The sequence below is a fragment of the Rhinolophus sinicus genome, linkage group LG01 (assembly GCF_036562045.2).
Source record: "Rhinolophus sinicus isolate RSC01 linkage group LG01, ASM3656204v1, whole genome shotgun sequence".
In the NCBI taxonomy this organism is placed as follows: domain Eukaryota; kingdom Metazoa; phylum Chordata; class Mammalia; order Chiroptera; family Rhinolophidae; genus Rhinolophus; species Rhinolophus sinicus.
In genome coordinates, this window is record NC_133751.1 from 79,429,686 (window position 1) to 79,453,888 (window position 24,203).

Here is a 24,203-nt window from a genome sequence, read left to right on the forward strand (position 1 = left end):
AGAGCGGCAAAGAGCTGCAGTCTGCCTGGAGGGCCCGGGGGGGCTTTCCGATTTGGAGCTCTGCTACTCCTCTCTCTGCAGGATAAACAGCTCCGAATTCTTCTTTAATGACAACAGCATATCAGCTCATTTTGAGGTTACAGCACACATAAACAGGATCTGCCTCATATTTTCCAGTTGTGGAGGAGGGAAGGCAAAAAAAAAAAAAAAGGGCCCCCACAAACCTTTTCCTGCAGTTAATTGTGGAAGACGACTTGCTTTGACTAGCATGCAAGACTGTAAAGAGGAAAGTAGAACCACAGTATGATAAATGTCTCCAGAAAGGAAACAGGAAAACCATTACTTCCCCTGCATGTGAGAACATCGGTGGTCAATCAAAGGGAGAAAGGTAATGCTGAACATTGGGGTTTTAAAAGAGACAGACACAAGCTTCAGACAAATCCAAGAGTAGAAAAGGTTCTTACTAGTTTTCCTGGTGCCAAAACCCACGGAGGCATCAAATGGGTGGCCTTGCTCAGCATGCACCCTGCTCCTCACTTTGAACGCCCAAATGAACACGGGCTGTCAAGTTAGTAGGGAGACCAGCAGGCTGTTTCCCAGGACCCCTTGGGGTCACTGCTTGGCACTGAAAACTTCCTGGCCTTCGGGAAGCCCTAACAAAATGTGCCAAGTGAAGATATTTGTTCACAGAATTCACTTTCTTGCACCCTGGACCCAAATTCCTAATTTGGTTTTGGATGAAAGGTCAAAAGGAAAAATCTCCAGATTTCTGTTTTGTTGACCTAGGCCTGTAAATCTCCCCTCTAGCCTCCTCTACCCCAATATTTCCCAGAAAGCTTCAGACAAAAGCTACTTTATTTGTATTTAAACGCGTACTTTAGTGATGTGAAAACTTGCTTCATTTTGCTACCAGTCAGGGGTCAGCAACCTTTTCCTGCATCATTCAGAAGATTGAGGTGACAAAATTAGTCACAAGAAAAAATTAGAAACCAGTGAGGACCACAGGTAGGAAAGAAACCAGGAAGCTAGACAGAGACAACACTACTATGCTCAGAGCCATGCTCAAGTTTGAGTCTAGATTTGGAAATGCAGGCAACCAACTAGGGCAGGTGGCCATTGAGAAAATGATCTCTCAGCAATTTTAGGCACATTCCATTCCCTGCTGAATAATCCATGGGTGTGAGAAAATAGGAACTGAACGATCTGGGCACATGAGATTGAAGTGACTAAGGTCAGTGGACCCTTAATTCAGAGCTTACTGCCTAGTGCTTTGTCCTAAAATAAGGTCCATGCGACACTCGAGAGTGGTAAGTCCGGCTTGCTCATCTGGAAGAATGACAGTCCTAAAACCATCCGAGATGATAGTTTTATCCTAACATCTGATAATTGTGTTAGGTTACTACTGGGAAGAATGGTCCTAGGAACCTCTGCAGGTTGAGAGTTCTCTATCTTTCAGTTTCAGTCTGTGGATCACGATATCAAATTATAAAAAGGTCGTTAATTAGCTGATATGGCAAAGCCCCCCTAAAGACACCTGATGGATAGATAGGTCATTGCACCTGGGAAATAATGCAGTTGGGCTCCTAATGAGTGTGAACTTTGAGAGCTTTAATCACGTCTTCAGGTTGAAAGTCGTCACAGAGTCTCTTCAGGGGAAACCGAGAGCCCGTGGCAGCTGACAGAAAAAAAGACCACGGCAAGAAGAAGAGGATGATAAGAGCTGAAATCAAGAGGGAAAGCTAGACATGGATCATTTGGGGAGAAAAAGTTTTGGCCACGATGGGGCAATTTTGAAGGATGGTGACAGAAAGGCCTGAGCACAGACCGAGAAAGACCTGCATGCTGGTCCCAGCACATCCAAGGTGGGCTTGGCTCTGGCTAGAATCAGGAGTGTGAAAACTCAGGTCCCAGGGCTTTTTTGAACTTCCTCTGTGTCTTTCTCCAAGTAAGTGTTAGTGAATGCTTTGAAACCTGGGCAGGCTTAGGAAGAGGAAAGAATAGCAACTATTACTACAGTGGGGCCAGGCTACAGCAAAATGGGAGAAGCTGACAGTCTTAGCAAGGACTGAATGTCTCCCCAGGTAATTCTCCTCCAGGGAATAAGACGTCCTGGCCCCTGTTTCCGACCTTCTCTTGACCTATAAATTTCTCCATTATATCCAGCTAGTGGTGTAGCAAATGCAGGCTCTTAATTAAAAGATGGAGTAGGAGAGAGAAAATCAGGATAAAATCTATCCCCCCTTCCACTTCCCCCACATAGATAGTGATATGTCTGAAACAGGAGCAATTATAAGGACTGGACATAAAAAGGAAGTTTAGAAATGCTAGTCCAACTAATAAAAAGAGTATCTTCTCTTTAAAAACAGATAAACAAACAAGTTTCTTTTAATAAAAAAGGACATTATATAGGAGACAGTTTAATAAGGAAAAATTACAGAGAGGAAACTGCTGATAGGAAATATTGCTGATAGGAAATCTTTACTCATAGGCAACTTTTGATGGGCTCGTGGCAGCATCTTATTACAACCGCACACACACACATTCTCTTAAATTGGCACAAGGTTAATCTGTTTTTTTTACAAGGTTAATCTTTAAGTTAGATACCTTGCAATGTACTTAGGTGGAAGCTTAAACTGATTAGGAGAGTAAAGCAACATTATTTAAAACTCTAGTCCTAAGAAAAAGCAACGTATTCAAAATCAGCACTAGTGTGAAAATGTATTTTTAATTCACTGGTTCGAAGACAGCAGGCAATCATTCCCGATTACTCTTAGCACATTCTTTTAGTATTATGATGATCAACTTCCCTCAAAAACTTTCAAGGGAGGAACAACTGAAGCCCCTGCCTCCTCCCCGCTCTCGCCCCCACTAATTTCATTGTCCTAGAGCAACGTTCAATGTTTCTCACATTAATGGGGTTCAGATCCATGTTCTGGCCATAACAGGGGTGAGCAAAGAGCATCTAGTGTTAGTCATTTGGTAACAATTATTCAAAGCCATGGCCTTTTTCCTGCATACTTTATGGCAATGCCACGTGTGCATCCAAAATCAGATGCTGTTAAATTTTTAATGTGTGAGTTTTCTATTTGGGTATGAAGAATTAAGAATTATGTTTGAAATTTGAGAAGGAAAAAGAAATGAGATAAATCTCCTAATGTACCAGACTTGGATTGCTCTATCAAACCAGATTTTTTTTTTTTCAAGTTTGCTGAAATGCGCTGGAATTCCTTTACAGCTTTAGAACCCTCTATATATCATGTCCACGGTAGGTATCACATCCCTCTCTTATGGCAAATCCATGATTTCTCCTTATGCCCTCACCAAAGGACTGGTTTGCCACGCTCCCCATACGCCCGCCCCCCCATTCTGAAATTTCTGGCAGAAAAAAAGATCTGTCAAAACAGGTTACTTGTATTTTTATTGGTTCCTCCAGACCATGACGACATTTCCTGAAAGGCAGTGCCAGGAAACTATTAATGTCTGTGAAAAAGAAGTGAAAGCTCTTATGAGCATAAACTGTCTGGTGCCCCAGGAGACTGCAGCCCAAAGGAACCACTGGTCTTTAGACTGTGACACTGATTCAATTGGCTATTATATCAGAACTCCGAAACAGCACTTATCAGAGAGAAGAGGGACGTGTCTTTCTGAAAAGAGAGGTCTAGGAGACACAACAGGCTATTTCCTCCTTTTCTCTTAACCACTCACTTGCCCAAAGTACAGTAGCTGAGCAGACAGCTGACGGCTGGCTCAGTGAAGGCTGTCCCACAAATTAGTGAATTCATTCAAGTAGTTCATGGATCCTTTCCCAAGCAGGAGAGGTAAAAAAGGGCCTACACCTGGAAGAAGAGAGCATGGCTTTCCTCCCAAACGGGAAGAAAGGATCCATTATAATATCCAGATGCAGAAACAGAATTGTACCTTTTTAAAGGACCTCAGTGAATCTGCCAATGCTCAAGTCCCTCCGTGTGATCACTTGTCCCCAGTGATCTTAAAGGAAGCAGGAGCTTTACAGAAGACTGGAAACTAAATTAAACAAAACTCGTTTGAGGCGCTAGGTACCTTTAGGAGATTTTCAAGTATTGCAACTGATGTGTTATTAAGTGCCAAAATCTTGTGGGTACTTGCTAGGTTATAACCGGGTTTGTGGAGCAGAAAGGCCGCTAGCGCGCGGCACTGTCATATCCCACTGTTTCACAGTGCCACCTGCTGGGTGAACGTGGAAAGAGCTGAACTTTGTTTCTTGGATTGATAACATAACCCATGGATTAAAAGAAAGAAGAAAGGTCTTTACGATTTCCACTGTACACATAACAGCGCTCTCTATGATGAGAAGATCACAAATAAGGAGATAGGCCTGTTCACCTCTGCTGCTTTCCTAGCCACCCACAGTCCAGTGTTGAGTGTTTCCTTTGAAAATGTAGGCAGGACCACCGAGGTGCAAAGCTCCTGTAAGTCATGTGACTGGTACCCCAGGAGTGTACGTTGGGGTGCTCCTGTGAGGGACGGATCACCTAAGCACAGCCCAGGCCTGCGCTCTGTATACAAAGCACACTTGAGCAGGGAGTCTGTGTGGCACACACATTTGCAGATGTCTCTCTAAAGAAGACAAACAGATTTCTCTTGAAACAAAATATCCTGAGAGAAAACAAAGACCGACTGCCTATAAATATAGTCACACAAAAATCTTTAAACTGCGACCCAGGATTTCAGGAGTTGGTCTGGTCCTGGGTTGTTTAAGAAGCACAGCCTTCTGCATTATCTTCGCTTTAATCACCACCATCCATGACATCACCATCCAAACCATTTATTTAGTCTGTTTTCAAGCTCACCACATGGCAAATGACTGCCTACATAAACAAAACAATTGAGTTCTATAAGAATTCTTTGCAATGGAGACCCCTGGAGAGAGTAAAAAGTGTAATTGCCGTCTAAAACATACTGAAATTTCTGTAAGTGGTTTTATAAATGAGTGAATGACTCATTAAAAGAGGAAGAAAAAAAAAAAAAACCTCCAAAGAGCTTCAGGAGGCATTTCTGAATCTTGCAGACATAGTAAGCGAAATCATTAATACCCCCACCGGCAGTTAGCCATCAGAAACCCCCGTTTCAATTTAGCTAGTGATAGATGGGCAAGGTAAAATAGATGATAATATCTTTAAAAGTAAAGACTAACGCTGTCTCTAACTTCTCCTATCCCTTACAGCAGTGGTTCTCCAACTTCAGTGTGCATTAGAATCATCTGGAAGACTTTAAAACAAGCTACTGGGCCCCACTCCCAGAGTTTCTGACTCAGAAGGTCCAAGTGGGGCCCAATAATTTGCATATATAACCCCAAATCTGAATACGTGCTGACATGCGGGAGGATTGATTAGGCACAAGAAAGCAGTTGTTGGTGATATTCACTGACCATCTGATGACGACAGGGCAAGGAAAACACACCCAAAGTGTCATCTACACTCAGCATCACAATGGTGACAGCTCCGGGGCCCTATGGCAGTGGTAAAATATTAAAGTAAGTACCTTTTCAGATGGGCAGAAGGAGTAACACGAGATGTGGAAAACTAAGAAAGAGAGCTTTAGGAAAATGTTTTTCATGGTTGACAATAATTTCTAGGATGAGACAGCACGGGACAGAAGGAGTATAGATCATTTGATATGGTTCCACAGAACTGGGATTGGATCCAGACTGACATACGTTCGCAGTACGACTTTTGGCAAAAGTACTTAATCTCTCGGACTCTCCATTTCCTCATCTGTGACTTGGGTGGTAATGCCTATCATGAGAACTGGAGTGGCCTGGGAACTGTGGTTTAGAACAATGGTTCTCAAACTTTGGCGGGCATAAGAATTACCTGGAGATTCTTGTTAAAACACAAAAGCTTCTTAAAATACAGATGACTGGGTCACACGCCCAGAGATTCAGAATCAGTAGGTCTGGGGGCGGGGCCTGAACACGTGCATTTCTGATGCTGACGCAGCCAGTTCTGCGACTACCACTTTGTGTAGCCCTGGGTAGCAACCCACCTCCAGCGGCCACTGCACATCACACCAAGGAGATTTCTCAATGTGTATCTCAACTATATCATTCTCCATATTCTATCTTATGTCATTTGGGCTCATGGTTTTCAACACATCAGACTAACCTTAAAGTAAGAACCGTGTCTTGTTCCCCTTTATATCACACATAATGCCTCGCAATGTTTTGCTATGCACATACGTGGGCGTGTGTAACATATGTTGGGGGACTGCTATACAGAGGGTGCCAAAAAATGTATACACGTTTTAAGAAAGGAAAGAATTGTATTAAAATTGTAATACAATGAGTGACGCTAGCATTCACCTGATTAATGCCATCTTTTAAGTGAACGTCACACTACACATTGCTACCATAATGCAATTCAACTTCGAAAAGTAATACATGGATAACATCTCTTAAAATGTGTACATTTTTTGGCACCCCTGGTATATTGCATATGTGGGCAGCTACAGCAATATGTTTGTTTATTTAGGTTTCTTTTTACTCAAATCGGCCCTCTATCAATCTATTCACTGTGTGTAAATCTAACTGCTGAATTTCTTAAAAAATTAGCTGTTTGGCAAAATTAGCCTCATGTGGTAGATGGTAACACGGAACTTATTCAAAGTGTTCCTATGTGTGAGTATGATTCGCCAGCATGCCCTCCATGAATCCGAGGCTAAAGAAAATCAGTAAGTGCAACTCATACGTTCCATTCGGACGGTAAGCATTTTCCAAGCCCTCTGCCAGAGGCCCCCTTGCTCCCCTCCAGGGCCCTCTACCCCCCCAGAGAGCCGCGGGGTCTTCAAGTTCTCTGCATTTAATAATGGGCTGCATTTGTCAAAACATAAAGAATGAAAACTGGTTCATACCGTAAATTAAGCCATTAAGTTACAGCCACAATCCAGCACGGTTCTGGCAAACACACACACCAGTGCCACATCTGATGAGTGGCTTTAATGTTTAAAAGGAAAAAAAAAAGTGTGTGTGTGTGTGTGTGGCTGGGGGGTAGTTGGAAAAAGAGAGGCAGTGGGGCTGGGGAGCTGGTGACAAATTTGTCCTTTAAGATACACAGGAAATACTCTGAGGTTTTGTCTACTTAGGAAGTTCAACTGCAAAGCAGAAGCTCATGCAATGTTTACTTTGATACATCCTCCGTCTTCCCAATCTACCAAATCCCAAATACATTCTCAGAAGAAAATTCTAGAGGGAAAGACAGCCCTTGAAGGTTTACAGCAGACTCAAATTCACTTTCAAAATCTCTGTTCTTCTGGGACTTCTGAATCAGAAGCAATGAAACCAAACCAAAACAAAACAAAGCAAGGGTTCTTCCACCTGCTTCCAAAAGGTCCAGGAAGTTGAGGTTTGAGAGGAGAAGTAGAAGCAACATTTACAGCCTTAGGTGTGAGGAGGTTTGGGCATTCAGCACTGGCAATGGTTATGGTCCACGGTATGTATTTGTCACAGTCTTGGAGGGAGACATGCTGAGAGATTTCCACATTTGATTAAGCGTGAAGCCCACTTCAATGACAGGACAAATCAGTTTCTCTCTTTAAATGGAACCCTCTTTACGCACAGAAGAAACGAAATGCTTTTAAAAATTAGTTTTTCACTGTGCTCTGAAGTCCAGAGTTTTAGTGAGGTTTTATACAGGTTGACTCCTTTGTTTGTGACCTTGTAAACTGAAAAACAAACAAACAAACGTATATATACACAATGGAATACTATTCTGCCATAAGAAAAGATGAAATAGTGCCATTTGCGACAACATGGATGAATCTTGAGATTATTATGCTGAGTAAAATAAGTCAGAAAAAGTCGAGAACCATATTTCACTGATATGTGGGATATAAAACTGAAAACAACAAAAGAACAAGACAAACAAATGAAGAAACAAAAACTCATAGACACAAACAATAGTTTAGTGGTTACAAGAGGGTAAGGGGGTTGGGGGTTGGGAGATGATGGTAAAGGGGATCCAATATATGGTGATGGAAAGAGAACTGACTCTGGGTGGTGAGCACACAATGTGATATATAGGTGATGTAATACAGAATTGTACACCTGAAATCTACGTAACTTTACTAACAATTGTCATCCCAATAAACTTTAATTAAAAAAAAGAAAGAAAAACAAACAACAATAAAAAAAACCCTAAAATTAGCTAATCAATTTTTTTTTTAATTTTAATGAAAAGTCAAGCTCCCAATTTAAAATAATCCTTAAAATACCTTCTAATAGATGGTCAACTCTGGACAGGAAAATATTCATCTCCGTACATTTGTTGCTAATTGTTCAGTGTGGGGTAGACATGCAAGGGTCCTTAATTTTGGTTTGTGAAGTTCCTTAAAACAAGCAGACATAGAAAACATCACACACACACACACACACACACACACACACACACACACACACAGACGGTCTGACATTAAGTTTGCAAACTTTGTTGCAACAATGTTGCTAAACTTTTTTGATATCAGAGGGATTATTCATTATGAATTTGTATCAAGTGGATAAACAGTTAACCAAGTTTACTATTTGGAAGTGCTGAAAAGACTCCGTGAAAAAGTTAGGAGACATGAACTTTTCACCAACAATTCATGGCTCTTGCATCTCGACAAGGCACCAGCTCACACAGCACTGTCTGTGAGGGAGTTTACAGCCAGTAAACAAATAACTGTATTGGAACACCCTCCCTACTCACCTGATCTGGCCCCCAATGACTTCTTTCTTTACCCAAAGATAAAGGAAATATTGAAAGGAAGACATTTTGATGACTTTCAGGACATCAAGGGTAGTATGACGATAGCTCTGAAGGCCATTCCAGAAAGAGTTCCAAAATTGCTCTGAAGGATGGAGTAGGCACTGGCGTCGGTGCATAGCTTCCCAAGGGGAGTGCCTTGAGGGTGACCATAGTGATATTCAGAAATGGGGTATGTAGCACTTTTTCTAGGATGAATTCGCGAATTTAATTGTCAGACCGTGTGTGTGCGCATCCAGAGAAAATTAAGGCTGTCATTCTTTGAAATACAGTAATAAGCTATTCAGATAATACAATAAAAATAATTATACTGATAATAATAATACAGCTATGCAGATAAACAGCAATAAGGCATCAGATCCTTAATGGTTGGCTGAAATCATTATTAAGGATAGAGCCACTTTTGGAATTCTGTTAAATTCGTTTTTTAAATGAGAAGAGAGGGAAAAAGGAGAAGAAATACCAGGGATTATTTGGGAACAAGCAGAACAGAGGTGAAATCTTGGGGTAAAAAGGTTTTAGATGGCCAACAAGTAGCAGGTGAGGGCACTAGTAGTACCTCTGCAGTAAAGAAAACAGGGTATCAAGTGGTACAATAATGGCAAAGAAACATTTAATCTAGCTTGAAGTTGTCTTGACTTTGGCAGCTATGACCTCCAAATCCCATTTTGAGGAGGTCTGAGAACTGGAATATTGGTCTCATGAATCAAAAGGAAACATCTATTTCTGTGCTCCTCTCTTTCCGATCAAAAGGTCAACTGGCTCAGAAAGAGTAAATGAGCTGCTTAGAGTTTTAGGGCTAGAATTAGGTCTCATGAGGCCCAGTTTGTCCAAGCAACTGAGAACTGGGAGACCAGTTATGGCAGTAATCTAAATCTAGGCCAGGTGGGCCGAGGCTGGGATCAGAGTGGTGGTGGGGTGAATGCCCAGGAGCCAGGACAAAGCTACAGCACAGTGACAACTCAGCCCGAAGAACACCGAATTCCCTCAGGCCTAAAAGACATGGCTTTTAAACTTTTAAAGATTTTTGAGATTAGGACATAGCTTAGAATCAATTTCCAAAGAGAGGCAGATGCGATGACGTGCTGTCATTGCCCATGCAGGTGCCAACACACAAACCTCTGGGAAGAGATGGCAGTATTTTGCAGCTTGCAGGGGCTGACATGCCTGTGTGAGGGGCTGGCTGCAATGCATGCAGTGGTACAGAGGACAAGTGGAGAGCAATGGATGCTAAGAATGAAAAGGTATTAAACCTTCTGTATTAGAAGAAGACAGGATGAATACAAACAGTGGACATTTCCAGCTCACTAAGGACTACCCTTAGTGAGGGAGGCCATACAGGGCGGTGGTTAAAAGTGAAGGCTCTCAATTTGGGAAAATGAAAAAGTTCTGGAGATGGAGAGCAGTGTTGTTTGTCCAACAGTGTGAATGTACTTAATGCCACTGAATTGCACCGTTAAAAATGGTTAAGATGACAGATTTTGTTATATATATTTTACCAGAATAATAATAAAAAAAGTGAAGGCTCCATAGTCAGTCAGTCCTGTGGAGTTTAAATATTGCCTCTGAGACTTTCTGTCAGACCTTGGGTAAATGTAGTAACTCCCTGTGCGTCAGTTTTCTCACCTCAAAATGGGGAGGGTAATGCCACATACCTCACAGAGTTGGTGAGGAGTAAATGAATTAATACGTGTAAAGCATTTAGAAGAGTGCCTGGCTCATAATAAATGCTCAAGAAATGCTAGCTGTTGCTTTTGGTGTTATAATTATTATTATTGCTCTTACAATGAGGTAAAATGATACATTTTTTTAAAAAGTTCCGGCTTCTTTCTCTTTCTCCTCTCATTCTCTGGTAGAGTACTAATAAAAAACAAAATGGTGAAAATGTGGCTAGAAAGAGTAAGAGAAAGTAAAATGAGGGCGCCAGAAAATTAACGTCCTGCATAATCAAGTCTGGAATAGCCAAGAATTGCCTACATCAGCCAACCATTTAAATTCCAGTCTTTAGCAAAATTGTGTAGGGTCCTGAACCATCTGTGAGGATTTTCAAAGGTCCACAGGCTTGGTCCCAACTCACACTAACCAAGTCCAACTGGCCAGAGGTGGGGCCCAGGTAACTATCCAGTGATGTAGAAAGGGAGCCCACCATCTCCCAAACACTCACTGTGTGCTTAGGGATCACTCATTTGGGGGACTTTCAGGTTATCTGGAAGATTGCTATATATTCTAATATCTAAAAATTCGTGCCTTTCCTTCCTGTAAATTTTTTTTTTTTTTTTGTAACAGTGCTTTTCTGCTTTGACTGAAAAGAAAGCCCACTTTCTATGCACATTTCTCTTAGTCACTTAAGTAAGACAATTTGGTTAATCAGTGTCAGGCCACAGTGTGTGGTGTCTAACGGTGGCCGTTGCTGAGCTATTCCTGAGCAGCTTGCGGACAGAGCAATGCAGTTCGTCACCTACCCCTCCTCATTTCAGAGCCACACGGGCTTGCTTATTAGACAGACATTGTACGGCTCAACGACAAGCCCTATTTCTTTTTCAAACAGGGATCTTTACTCAGTGAGAGGTGGAGGCTAGGTTTTTTTTGTTTTTTTTTTTCCCTCTTGGTGGGGGGTGCAATTGTAATTTGGTCCGATGTCGTTTTCCTGTTGTGGCTTAGGGCACTGGCATACTTAGAAAGTGCCTTGTGAGAGGATGGCCTCTTCTCTGAGAAGTGCGTGAGGCGGAAGGGGAAGGGATGGGCTGTGGGGACTGGAAGAGGAGGTGGAGTGGCAACTGCGAAAGCGTTACAGCAACCTGATGGTTTTTCCTCGCAGGCTACTGTACCCCTTTACCCACCAACAGCTTTTCATTTCTAAAATAGCAGATCAACAAATACTTGGTGGTTCCCCAAGACCCAGGAGATAAAGCCCAACCTCTTCAGCCTGGCATTGGCCTCAGTGGGTCTCCCAGATTCCTCCCACACCGGCCGGTTTCCTCACATTCCCGCAGCATGCCTGGCACCGCTGCGGCAACAGCACCTGAAGCCCATCTTCCTCTCTCCTCCTTGCCCTCTTTCTTCTCCTCTCTGAACTCCTCTAGCAGGAACTGTCTGTGTCACTCATTACGGCTCTTAGTCATATGGGCCACATTTTCAACGAATGATTTCATACATGTGTGATTTACCTCACTAACCAGACCAGAACTCCCCAAATTGGAGGCCCATGGGTTGAATTCAGCCCACATACATGTTTTGTTTGGCCCACACAATGTTTTTGAAGAATTTGAATTAGTTGCCAGCATGTTTTAAACATCGGGAGATGGCACATAATAAAAATCTGCATTTCTGACTTTTCTTGACAAACTGAAAGCTCTGACGATGCCGGATCAGCATCCCGAGATGGTTTCAATCAGCTGGGGTTACGTCAGGACGGTCCCTTCAGAAGTGACGTGTCCCTTCCACTTTGGCATCGCCGCCATCACTCCTCGGTCCCCTCCTAGCTCCCTCACAGCACTTCCTGTCCCCTGCAGCCATGTAAACTCGCAACCTCTGAACTAGCCCCTCCATCCACGGTGGACACTGCCTTCATCTTGGTCTTCATCTCCTCGGCGCCCAGCACACTGCTATTTACATAACAGGTGCTGAAAAATAACTTTCCGAATGGAAGGAAGAAGGGCCAGGACTGGAAAAGCAGGTGAAAGTGATGGGTCAGGGAGACCAGGATAAAAGGAGGCCAAGCGTAAGGACACATGAGTGAAGCGTTTCATTTCAGTGTCCCACAAAGGACGTGAAAAGGAAGACCTTGTTCTTTTATAGCTTCAAATGTCAGTGATGTTTAAAGCTGAATGGAAAGGTATTTCATTTTTAAAATGATAACTTTCCAGAATCCGGACAAGAGAAACAACTTAGATTATCTGACGAGGCTCTTTACCTCTGAGTATACTTATCTGTGTCTGTAGTGAAATGAGTCAGCCTGTCCTTTTTAAAAAGAAAACCACAAAGCTTTCAGCCTTACTTTGTCCTGCTGACTAGGGAAAAGAGAAATTACCCTAAAGGCTGCCTTGGTTTCATGTCTACCTGCAAAATCCCAAAAGAAATACGCAGTAAGAGATGCATGTTCCCCAAGCCTTTCCCGGAACTTGCATCAAATGCCTGTGCATTGCCCTACAAGCGGCCCCTTTTCCACTCAGATGATGGTGGAGTTCGGAAGGTCAGGAAGAACCAGGTTCCAGAGTACTAAACACATCACTTAAGGACTAGATGTTAAGTTAAACATCATGAAACTGTGGCTTTGGAGAAGTCAGGGCTTAACTCAACGTTCTAACACTGGATGTTTTACGGCTTCCTCCTTCTACTGAAAAGCCTCTGTAATTTTACTGCCGGGCAGGTCAGGAAAAACTTGTCTATTGATCTGTCGATGCCTCTGGGTTTGAGGGTATAAAATGCGTTGAGTTAGTGGCGAGGTGCGGAATTCAGAGAAGTGAAAGACTTTTCAACTCGTCCACTCTGGGAGTTTGTGTTTGAACTAGAAGTGTGAGGAAACTAAGGCTGAACAAAGTTTTAACTTTGGGATGTGAGTATCTTAAGCTGCTGGGACACAGAGGAGGTCACCAAGGGGAAACTTACAGAAGCATCCAAGAACAGACATCTGTCTCATTCGACTATTTGTCAAGTTTTCTCTGTCTGCCTGCAGAGGTGACCCATTTTTTCATTTCAAGAAATTACAACTTAAAACCTATACCCACCGATAAGTTTCATTCCCCAGGTAGGGGCTTATCACAGTTTCTAAAATCTCACACCGTTCAGTGTCCTGAGAGAGGCAGTACGGTGTAAGGGGTGAGAGCATGAGCTCTGGGGTCAGACAAGACTTAGATTGGAGTCCTGGCTCTGCCAGTCAGTGATTTGGGGCCCTAGGAAAGTCAGCAGCCACAGTTTTCTCACCTACGAAAGGAGAATAAAAACAGTCTACATTGCATGGAATTACTTGGAGGTGTGAGTGAGAAAACGCATGCAGACCACTTAGCACAGCACCGTCCACACAGAGTCAATAAGACGCTACTGTCATCAGAGTCGCTCCCAATGTAGAAAGATGCAGATGGACATTTGGGTGAAAGGGCATCAGGATCTCCCAGGAATACATACACTGGTTTGGCATCTTGCTGCTAGTTGGTAGTTCTCAACAAGGTTGAGGTCAGTAACCTGTCAGAACAACGGGGGCTCTGAGTGATTTTTCCAGAAGGAGTGATAGGTTATGCTGAGCCAGCCAAGCTCACACCTCTGCTCTCTGTGATCTAATGCGTGCATTTCTGGATCAGTCGCGCAAGAGGGGGCTGCCCTGCATGAAGCCAACTATCCCATTTGGGGCCCAATCCCACAGCCTTGGATTTTAACCAACTGAGCTAACTGGTAACAGATAACCAAAGGCGGCACGGTCCCTGCTTGAAGAGTCCAGCTGACTTTTACAGGGACACATCACAGAAACTTTAACAAGATGCAGAACACAAAATGCATTTTAGTAATACCCAAGAACATGTAATGTTTCAGAGTTTGGAAAAACCGCAGCTACTCTGTCCACTTCAATTTATAAGCAGATTCTACAGCTTGAGAGGTCTGGGCTTTTATTGGCCGCTTTCCCTGATGATGTAACAAGTATCTGAAACTGACATGCCCAAGGCTGAACAAGAAGCTCAGAACTAGAGATCACGTCATCTTTCCTTAAAGTAATATCCCACTGTATTCTTGGTTTCCTATAGAAAAATTAGACACTCGAAGAATGTGGAGACACAGAGTATTAGAAGTATAAGTCTTCAGAGTTTATCAAGTCTACTGGAGGAGCAAAGAAACCATGTGGTATGCAGAGATGACACAGTTAAATGTTGTGTCTGCCAGCACCTGAGCGTCCCTGACTGCAGGTCCAGAGCTTTCCATTACACCTGCCACCCTGAGCCACCCACTCATCAATTCCTCTCACAGAGCCACTCTGAACTTGTGAGACAAACCACTTGTTCATTTTTCTAATGGTCTGGGGCTGCCACCAGGTTCTACGGATGTCCAAAGCAAGGAGACATTTGCTTACAGCTGCCTACCAACCCAACCTTAGCTATGGTAATTGTATTACCTCAGGATTGTTAATCCTTAGCACATAAGCCAGCAAGTGCTAGAAGCAATTCTCACCTAGATGCTAAAATGTTAGAATGCTATTTCTATGTAGCTTAACTAGAATATATTATGAATTTTCCTTATCTTTGTATCACCAGCTAGTAAGCATTCAGTAACTATGATTTATTTTACTATTGAGTTACTTTTGTTTAAAATAAATATTTCTGTGTTACTAAAGTTTCTAAAAACTGTCTCATAAAATTTTTAAAAGTAGACGTGAGGTCTAGAAATTTTTAACAGCATTTATGGAATGATATATTGGACAGCTGTCAGTTCATCAGCTGGAAATGTGAGGGAATCCCAGAGCCAAGAGTCAGACTTGGTTCCTAGCCAAGGTCTTGCCACAGTCTCAGTCACTGATGATTCTTGGTACCCTACCATTTTTCTATTGTAGAATGACCCTAAATAGGTTTCCTCTTTATTCCCAGTCTTTTCCTCCCTTAAGGCCCCAGCCTAAGATCTTGGTCCACCATAGCTGTCACTCATGACCTAGTACTATTCACCTGGCACCCACATGCTAACTTGGGGCAAGTATGAATATTCTTGTATCTGTGTCTTATGTCCACAACCAGATCTGTTGGAATGACCTTCCTTGAATGCTGCCTTAGTTCAGGCTTCTATAATGGAATATCATAGACCAAGTGGCTTCTGAACAACAGTTCTGGAGACCAGAAGTCTGAGCTCAGGGTGTCAGGAAGGCCAAGTCCCGGTGAGGGCCCTCTGCTGGACTGCAAACTGCCAAGCTTTCACATCCTCACCTGGTGGGGAACAGAGAGAGAAAGCCACCTCTCACGACATTAATCTCATTCACGAGGAGTCTGCCCTCATGTCTTCCTCTAACCCTAACGACCTTCCAAAGGTCCCACCTCCTAATACCGTCATGCTGTGGGGCGGGGAGAGGGTTCCCGCATATGCACTCGAGGTGGGGAGTACACGATTCCGCCTATAACAAATGCCTAAAACTAAGCCAGGGCTTTGCACCCATGGGTCGTCCATGATAAAACGTATCCTATCAGAAAAATGAGGGGACTGTACAGATCCTCTTTGGACTCCTTGAAGGTAGTCAGAAAAAAGCTAATATTCATCATATTGTGACAGGGTAAAATAATTTAACATGAAACAAGCAAGAATGTTTCTACTATTCAGACGTTCTGAAATGTTAAGGCTAGAATTTTCTTGAGTTACACAACTTCTTTTTTCTAAATTTTTGGGATCATCACAAAAATTACCCTTTTCTCCAGTGTTGGAGGACTAAAGAACTGAGAAAGGAAGAGATTAAAATGGAAATATGAAAATAAACATAGCAAAATGCTAACAGTGGTTATCTCTAGGTGGTGTAGTTATGGGTAATTTTATTTTTATCTTTGCATCTTTTCCACATTTTCTACAATGAACATGTTACTCTTATAATCAGAAATTCCAAGAAGCTTGAAAGTAAAGGTAAAGATGAGGTCTTTAGGACTTATAAATATTTGAGGAAAGACAAATTAGGGAGTTTCTAGCATTCGATGGTGAGCGACATAACATGATAATATGGCCCGTGAACTCCCGAGAAGAGCATGTGGCCAAATGAATCATATAGTAAATACGATCTCCATAGACTGAATGGATTAAATATGCCAATGGGGTTGGGGTTCATGAACAACTAAGGGGTGTTTTCATATGATTGAAGATTCTGAGGAAAGCGAGAGGCACTGTTCCGGATCCTGAGGTTAGGGCTTGAGGTGAGAGCCCTCTACTGAAACAATAGGAGTAGAAGAAGAAATTGATGAAAACAGGACAGGGAGAACTGGGAGACCCTAAAGCCGGGATAGGGGCTGCCCAGAAATGTTCTACAAAGCAAGACCAGTGTCTATAGGGAGTCTGAGACAAGAGACTTCCAGAAAGACAGCTTTAACCTGAACTCTAAATACTGTGAACCAAGGGGTAAAGGGCAGGGCATGGAAGCAGAAGGGCTAAAAGAGGCACCACAAGCTATAAAAGGGCATTCAAAACTTTCTGAAAGGGCCTCTGCTGTGATTAATGAAATCTAAGCTTCAGAGAGAAACATGAGACAGAATTTGAAATTACCTCCCACTTTTGAAAATGTTGGTTCTTGCATTTGAATACAACTGTGACACCAAAGATGGTGACAAAAAGAGGGGGAAGGCTATGGAATCCAGAGACACTGTGACTGAGGCATACATCTCACCCTTGAGCTTGGAGGTATTTGGTGGCATCTGCCAAAAGACAGCACCAGACAGAGGGAAGGGAAGTCAGTGACCTGCCCTCCTTTGCCCCAGTGTATTCAATACAGCTTCTTTGAACCACATAAGGAAGACAATTAAGGTTGAATTCCTAAGTCCTGGGCCAGAAGTGGACAGCTCCAGTGCCAACAAGGGCTAGACAGATAACATAAACAAATGAAGTGGTCCAGTCCAGAGTGACCCAAGTACAGGGGAGAACCCATGCTCTGTCTGAAGGGAATGTGGGTCCAGGGTTGCCAAATATTCTGAGTTTTCAAGAAAAGACAGAGATCTGGATTTCTTTGTGTAATCTGCTATTGTAAGTAATTAATTCAATTTCTTTAGAAAATCATCATGCAGATCAAAGGAAATATATCCAGGGAGGAAATGTGGGGCCTGGGCTAGTTTGTAGTCTTTTTCCTTGGACCCGTTGTCAGTACAACTGCAACCTTGGTTAAGGAGGGGATTTGAACACTACATGCCACCTTGAAAGCATAGAAATATTTGACCTTTGGCCAGACTTTAGAATGCTAGGAAAGCTCAAGTGGTCAAAGAATCTGGGATAATATAGCTCTTCAGAGCTAATGCCTTGGGGAGACTATTACACAAGTTTAAGTAAGCCTAATATCCAGATGTACAAAGAACAAAGTATAGAATTTGGGAAGAAGTTAAGTGTGGGCCAGAGTCAAAGCTTGAAAACACTTGCATGCAATTTACATTGATTCTAGTAGGAAGTTGCATATGAATACTGAAGGACAAAACCTGGCCCCCAGGGGCAATTTTATAAAAGGATACAGACTCAGCATGTGCTACGCTAGTGACCAGAGAATTGATTAGTTAGGGTTTCTGTGGCTTTGAACAGATTCCCAGGTAGAAGAAATGTTATCCACATCCCAAATGGATGGAAACCTCAAGGATGCTTTGTTTGAGACTAGAAAAATAAATGTGCTGAAGTGTAGACCCCTAAATACTCAGGGAAGTGGGAGGATTTAATAAAATCCTCACTACCTGTACTGTGTTGAATAGTGTCTCCCGTCCTGCCCCCATTCATGTTCACTGGGAACCTGTGAATGTGACTTTATTTGGAAATACAAGTTACGATGATATCATATTAGATAAGGGTGGGCCCTAATCCAATGAGTGGTGTCCTTATAAGAAGATGGAATGTAGACACAAACAGACATTGAAGGAAGACAACCATGTAAAGACAGGGGCAATTCTGGGATAATTATTACCACCGCCACCACCACCACCACCAAACCACCACCATCACCACCAAGGAATGCCAAAGACTATTGGCAACCACCAGACGTTATAAGAGGCAAGGAAGGATTCTTCTCAACAGCCTTTGGAGGAAGCAAAGCTCTGCTGACACCTTAATTTCAGCCTTCTCGCCTCTGGAACTGTGAGAGAATCAATTTCTATTGTTATAAGCCACCCAGTTTGTGGTAATTTTTATGGCAGCCCTAGGAAACCATGTCTTTTCCAGCCACTTCTGAAATGGAAGACATGCTATGGTACATTACACAATGACTTACAATTATGCCCTAAATTGGAGCAATATGTAGGGTATAAGAGATAAAGGCACAGGAAGCATACTGTCAACAGAGCATGAAAAACCTTGTTCCTGGACAGAATGGAAATGAGGAATAATGACTAGTAACCAAATGGAGAGCCGGAGAACTCAAACTACAGTGATGCTATACATAGCATTTATCCAAGAGTTGAACTAAATGTAATTTCATTTAGGGGAACTTACATATTGCAGATTTAAAAAACTCCAGTCATCCTAACCTTGCACAGCTTAGTTTCCTTTTTTGTGAAAAACAAACAAACAAACAAACAAATAAACCCAAGAGAATAGCTACAGGTATGTTAGGTTCTTTATATATATAAAGAACAATATTAAATACTAATTTATTTATAGCTTTGTCCCATTACACACACAGAAAATTTTCCTTACACAATATACACTCTAACAACACGTTTACATGACTGTTGTAGGGGATGACTTCCATTTTGCCTTTGGAAAATTTTAAAATATAATTGTTTTTAAATTTGGTTACAGAAAGAAACAGCATTAATTTATCCATGGGTTCTCCCTGTTAATACTTTCTCTTTGGTTTTGTATCTTAATGGGGTCTCACATCCCCTTTCCCATACCAGCCTGGAATTTCTAATTTAAGCCCAGGGAAAGGGAGGAGAGGCTTCATGAGTCTCACTTAGAGGTCTGGTTAGTAAAGCCACAATAACACACAAATGATGCCCTAACGCCCGTCCTCCAACTGGGTGCACTCAGTTCTAGTAGGATACTAACACACATCCACACACCACTACCAACCATCACCACTGCCCAGACCTTGGACCCAAAGCTACCCCTGCAATTTTAATGCACACCAATGAATCTCTTTTAAATGTGCCATTCATTAGGAAGGGTATTGCTCCATATCCATCTGGTTGATTTTTTGATTGTGGGTGTCTACTCTCATGTAAAACTCCAATGGAGTACATTACTACAGCACATGTGGCCCACACTCAATTACATGTCAAGAAAAGTCTGAATACGTCTGCTTATTACAAGTGTGTACCACAGGGTCCTGGTCAGCTCTGTGGGAGCTGATTCTCAGACCGTAAGTGATGCCCACCGGTAGCCTAAATAACATGACAAATACATATGTCATCATAGTATAAATCATTTAATGGTGTATTGATAAGCTGTGTGTTCTTCCTTTGTGAAATATTTTGTATTTATTATATATTTATAATATATTATGTGTTTATGTGTAATACATAAAATATTTAATGATAGGTCTCATATTATGAATATGTGATTGAATAGAAAAGATGACATAAAATATATTAAATTATACATTTATAATATATAGCTATACAGTAAAATATGTATGTTTTAGAAATGTGAGCAGTTAGTTTTTATTAGTTAATCAACTCTGAAATAAAATTATTTACTACTCTTTTTTCAAGATTCTGGATGAGTCTACTTGCCTAGCATATACTGAGGTATCAAAATGAGTTTTAAAACACTGCAACAAACAGAATGTGAGAAAAAAAATAAGATACTGGGGCTGACAGAGAACAATTATCATGCATTAAAATTTTTGATTTGTGGAAAGCATTTCATTGATCTCAGCAACTGTTTTGATAATAGGTAGGTATGTAACAATTTAAAAATTAATTTACATGAACAAACTGTCACTTATACATGTGCTTTCTACATTGAGGGTGAGCATAACATTGTTTGCAAGAAGGCATCTTGCTGCCTAAAACTCTGAGAACAATGAGTTTGGTGCAGGGCATTTTGGAGCTGCCTTTGGACCAAATTCTGATTCTGAAGACTTTGACCTACAAGGAGCCACTTCTGTGCTCCAAGGAGCATATCTCACAGAGATATGCCATCTTCCAGGGTCAAAGGTGATAACTTAACAAGACGTGGGGCTAATTTACAGACTTTTCTAAAAAAAGAAAATTACAAAAATGTCTGATCTAATTTGGATTTGTCCAGACAGATCAACATTCTATTTGAGTATTAAAACATGGTTAAAATCAAGGTTAGAGATTTTACATTTCCACACAGAGCATTTCATGCAAATCTAATAAAGATATGCCTTTCTCTGATACTGTCCAAGCTGTCTGTCAATATGAGCACATTTTAATGAGCTCAAGAAATGTTGGTAAATGAATGAACAAATGAAAAACCACTTGCCCCTGAACTCTGCCCAACGACGCCCTTAATACATTTATTCCACAGGATGAGTCTGGGTGATTAAATGGGATGTTCCTTTTCACTTAGGCCACTAGGAAACAGAGCTAACTTTGTGATTTACTTCTAACAACCATAAAGGACCAGATAATATTTAGTTCTGCTTTTCATTCTTATCTCTGGCTTTATATTCTAATTACCCCTAATTCCCTCAACTGTTTTATTCTTCTATATTGTATGCTCTTTGGACAGGAGGTATAAACAGATTAATAAATAAAAAGAAGAATCCTTTTAGAAAACATGACACTCTAGTACCTAATTACCCTCCCCTACAACACTGTGTGATTTTATTTATTTTTTTAAAGAAGTTCTCCCTAAATTAACCCTTTTATATTTGGTAAGTTTGGGAAAATGCTAGGGCTTCATGGGAAAGTTAGAAAAGCAATGGCCTAACCTCTGATCTTTGTTGCGTGTGCCTGTCCCTTAAAAGAGGTGATATTCCTCTAGGGTAGTGCTAAATGAAATGAGAATTGGTCTGTTTGCTACCATGGCTTGTACTTGTCACTTTTCTATAATGTGGAGAATCCACATATTCCCTAAGGCTTAAATTCAAATACTAAGGTGAGAAGGTAAAAGAAACAAGAGGAAAGAGAACTCTCTGTCAGTGTCAGAGGCAACTTTCTACAGTTCTTCCTAGTTGAATCTAGACATCAACTTTGTTTTTGGCCTAACAGATTTATGCCTAAATTTTCTTTCTTTTCTTCTTTCTTTCTTTTTTTTGCTATGCTCTTTTATTCCCTGTAAGACGTAATTTATTTAGGTTTGAAAATAGACTGTTGTGTATGTGGTAACTTTCATTCCATGAGACAAACAAAAGTATTTTTCAACAATTGTCCAAGTCCATATTTAAGCAATTAGTCTAGACCATCATGTCAAACCTTATACAATTCTGCACAACAGATTTTCTTTAAAGAGTAAAATACAATTTTTGAAGCTGAAAGTAAATTTAACTAGGAGAAAAACCTGGGGCTAGACAGGAAGTTCTGGAATCCCAGTCCGTCCATGGACAGGAGCTGAGAAACACAGGGCCCACCTGGACCTGACTGCTTCCTTCCGCTGAGGTGTCCAAAGAGTGGCAGGGATTCCGGACTCTGCTATTGTTTTCGCTCTCTCAATGGCAGTCCAAAAAAGTAGTGTTAAGTGTCATCTGGCACCTTTATCACCATGCAGTTGCTCCCCTCACACCCCATGGGGGGATGTATCACAGTAACTTTGCACCCACAAAGACGGACGGCTTCAGGGTGGCCCTGCAGTGGAGTGAGCTGTGTGTGTCGGCAGCTTGCCTTGGTTAGCTGCAGCTGCGGGGAAGGGCTGGCTCTGCTCTCCCTTCCTCCTCTTTTCCCGACCCACCCCAAACCGATGCTTCAGGCAGCTGCCACACGTGAAGGCTGGCAGTGCTCACGGCTCGGAGACTGAGGGAAGGGGAGAAGTAAGGGGGGCTCATTTCTAAAGCGGAACCAAATTAAGGGCTGAATAAGTGAGCTGACTTTAACTCTACTGCCAGTTTTCCTCGTAAAATAGACTGGAAGGTATGTGGTCCAGACTGGCCTGTCCCCTTTCACGGAGGGTCTGTTCAGCATCTCCTGGGAGCTTGTCATTGGGGAGGAGGACCAGGCAAGAATGTAGGCAGACAGTGCAAGTGAAACCGGCCTGGGACTGTGGCTCGGTGGTCTGTACATCCCAGGTGCCTGAGACGGTCCTGTATTAATAACTGTGTCCCATTTCACGCTTAAGAGCTCTGGCCCAGTGTTTCTTGGGAGGGCACATTTATACTGTAAGGGGACAATTCCTCCTTTCATGAGACTGCTCTGCTCACCGTAGAAAATTGAGCAGACTTCCCTCTACCCTTAAATGCCACCAGCATACCTCCACCCTATCCTTTTTTGCCCACCCTGTCATTTGGACAACCCCCAGCGCCCTCCCTCTTCTCAAATGCTTGCTGGTGAGAGCAGTGAACCCTGACGCAGAGCCACTGAGTGCACTCTCAGTTAGGAAATAAGGGCGCTGAAGCTAAGAGAGGTGAAATGATTTCATTACAGCCGTAGCTAAAAAGAAGCTGAAGCACTGTTCTTGACATCATACACAGGGCTCTTTCGGGGACAAAATTCTACTGTCCCCTGACAGACACCTGTAGCTGAATCACTGTTTGCAGAGGCACACACTGCAGGGGAAGAATTTACATGTGGTAATACCAGTGTTTTATTGTGACCACTTAATCATATGTAGTCAGTAGCTTCATAACCCTTTCTGGTTTCAGAGGTTATTAATAATAATAATGTGATTTTTCAAGAAGGACCTGATTCTTTGATTTTTGAGCACATAAAATTCAGAGTTAAGTTATAAAAGTTTTCCAGAAAGGGAGAGAAGGGTTGTCCTTATTTTTAAATAAATAAAGCTTCGAGTGGGATTAACAACAATCAACAATAGCACCAATAAACATAGTTTTGAAGAATCTTTTGTTCGAAACGTTAAAAATCTGTTTTTCTTCCGAAAATATTTAAAGATGTAGTATTATCCAAAGAAGCCAATAACAACACCCTATCATTCCTATTCGTTTCACTTCCTTAATAGGACTTAACCCTGCAAATCCCCCTAGGAGGCAGGCAGAGAAAGTTATCATCTACATATAACTGATGACGAAATTGAGGTTAAGAACTTTCTGTGGCTTGCTGGAGGGTCAGCTTTCAGACCTCCAGTCCAGTATTCTCTGCATGATATCTTGAACACCCACCCAGGAGCACTGTTGAGAGCACGTACTTAAATAATTCAGCCTCTTTCTCCAGAATTTAGTAGAAAATATGATGCCCCGCCCCTCCACACACAGAATGACTCATGGTCATTTGCACCTACCAACAGCAGAACCAAGAGAAATGGGCACACAGGGTCACTTGCACTCACTGAGCACTTACTTTGTCAGGCTGTGGCTGATGCACTGAGGATGCAAAAGCTAGTCACACCTGACCTTGCCTTTGAACGGTTCAAAAACACCTGGAGAACATTCTTAGTATTTTCCTCATTTCCATCAGAGTTGACTCACTTCTTTTACCTTGAGCAGATATGGCCAAATGGTTGCTTGTGACTGGCTGGTTATGTCCAGGCTGGGGTCCCTCCCTGAGATGCCAAAGTGACTCTTCTTTCACTAACTGTTCCCCTTAAAAGCCCCCAAAGAAAACGAATTGTAACAACAACCCCAAAGCCTGGAGACATATAGTTTTTATGTATACAATCTCTAAAAATAAGCCTACAGTGTGTGCCAGCTGGACTATTACTGGAAAACTAAAA

General features: G+C 42.0%; 2 protein-coding genes across 6 annotated transcripts in view; one reads left to right on the forward strand and one right to left on the reverse strand.

Annotated features, from left to right (window-relative positions):
* The window catches only part of CMSS1 (cms1 ribosomal small subunit homolog), a 334,520-nt gene that overhangs the window by 92,556 nt on the left and 217,761 nt on the right, over positions 1–24,203 (reverse strand). The window contains exon 1 of one of the 4 annotated variants that reach the window (XM_074332971.1): positions 21,955–22,152. The exons of the other annotated variants lie outside the window; for them this stretch is intronic. The gene's annotated coding sequence lies outside the window, so the exon portion shown is untranslated. Of the gene's footprint in view, positions 1–21,954; positions 22,153–24,203 lie in introns of those variants that run through there. 4 annotated transcript variants of the gene reach the window in all.
* Positions 1–24,203, forward strand: part of FILIP1L (filamin A interacting protein 1 like) — a 267,397-nt gene that overhangs the window by 31,683 nt on the left and 211,511 nt on the right. The gene's annotated exons all lie outside the window — the stretch shown is intronic.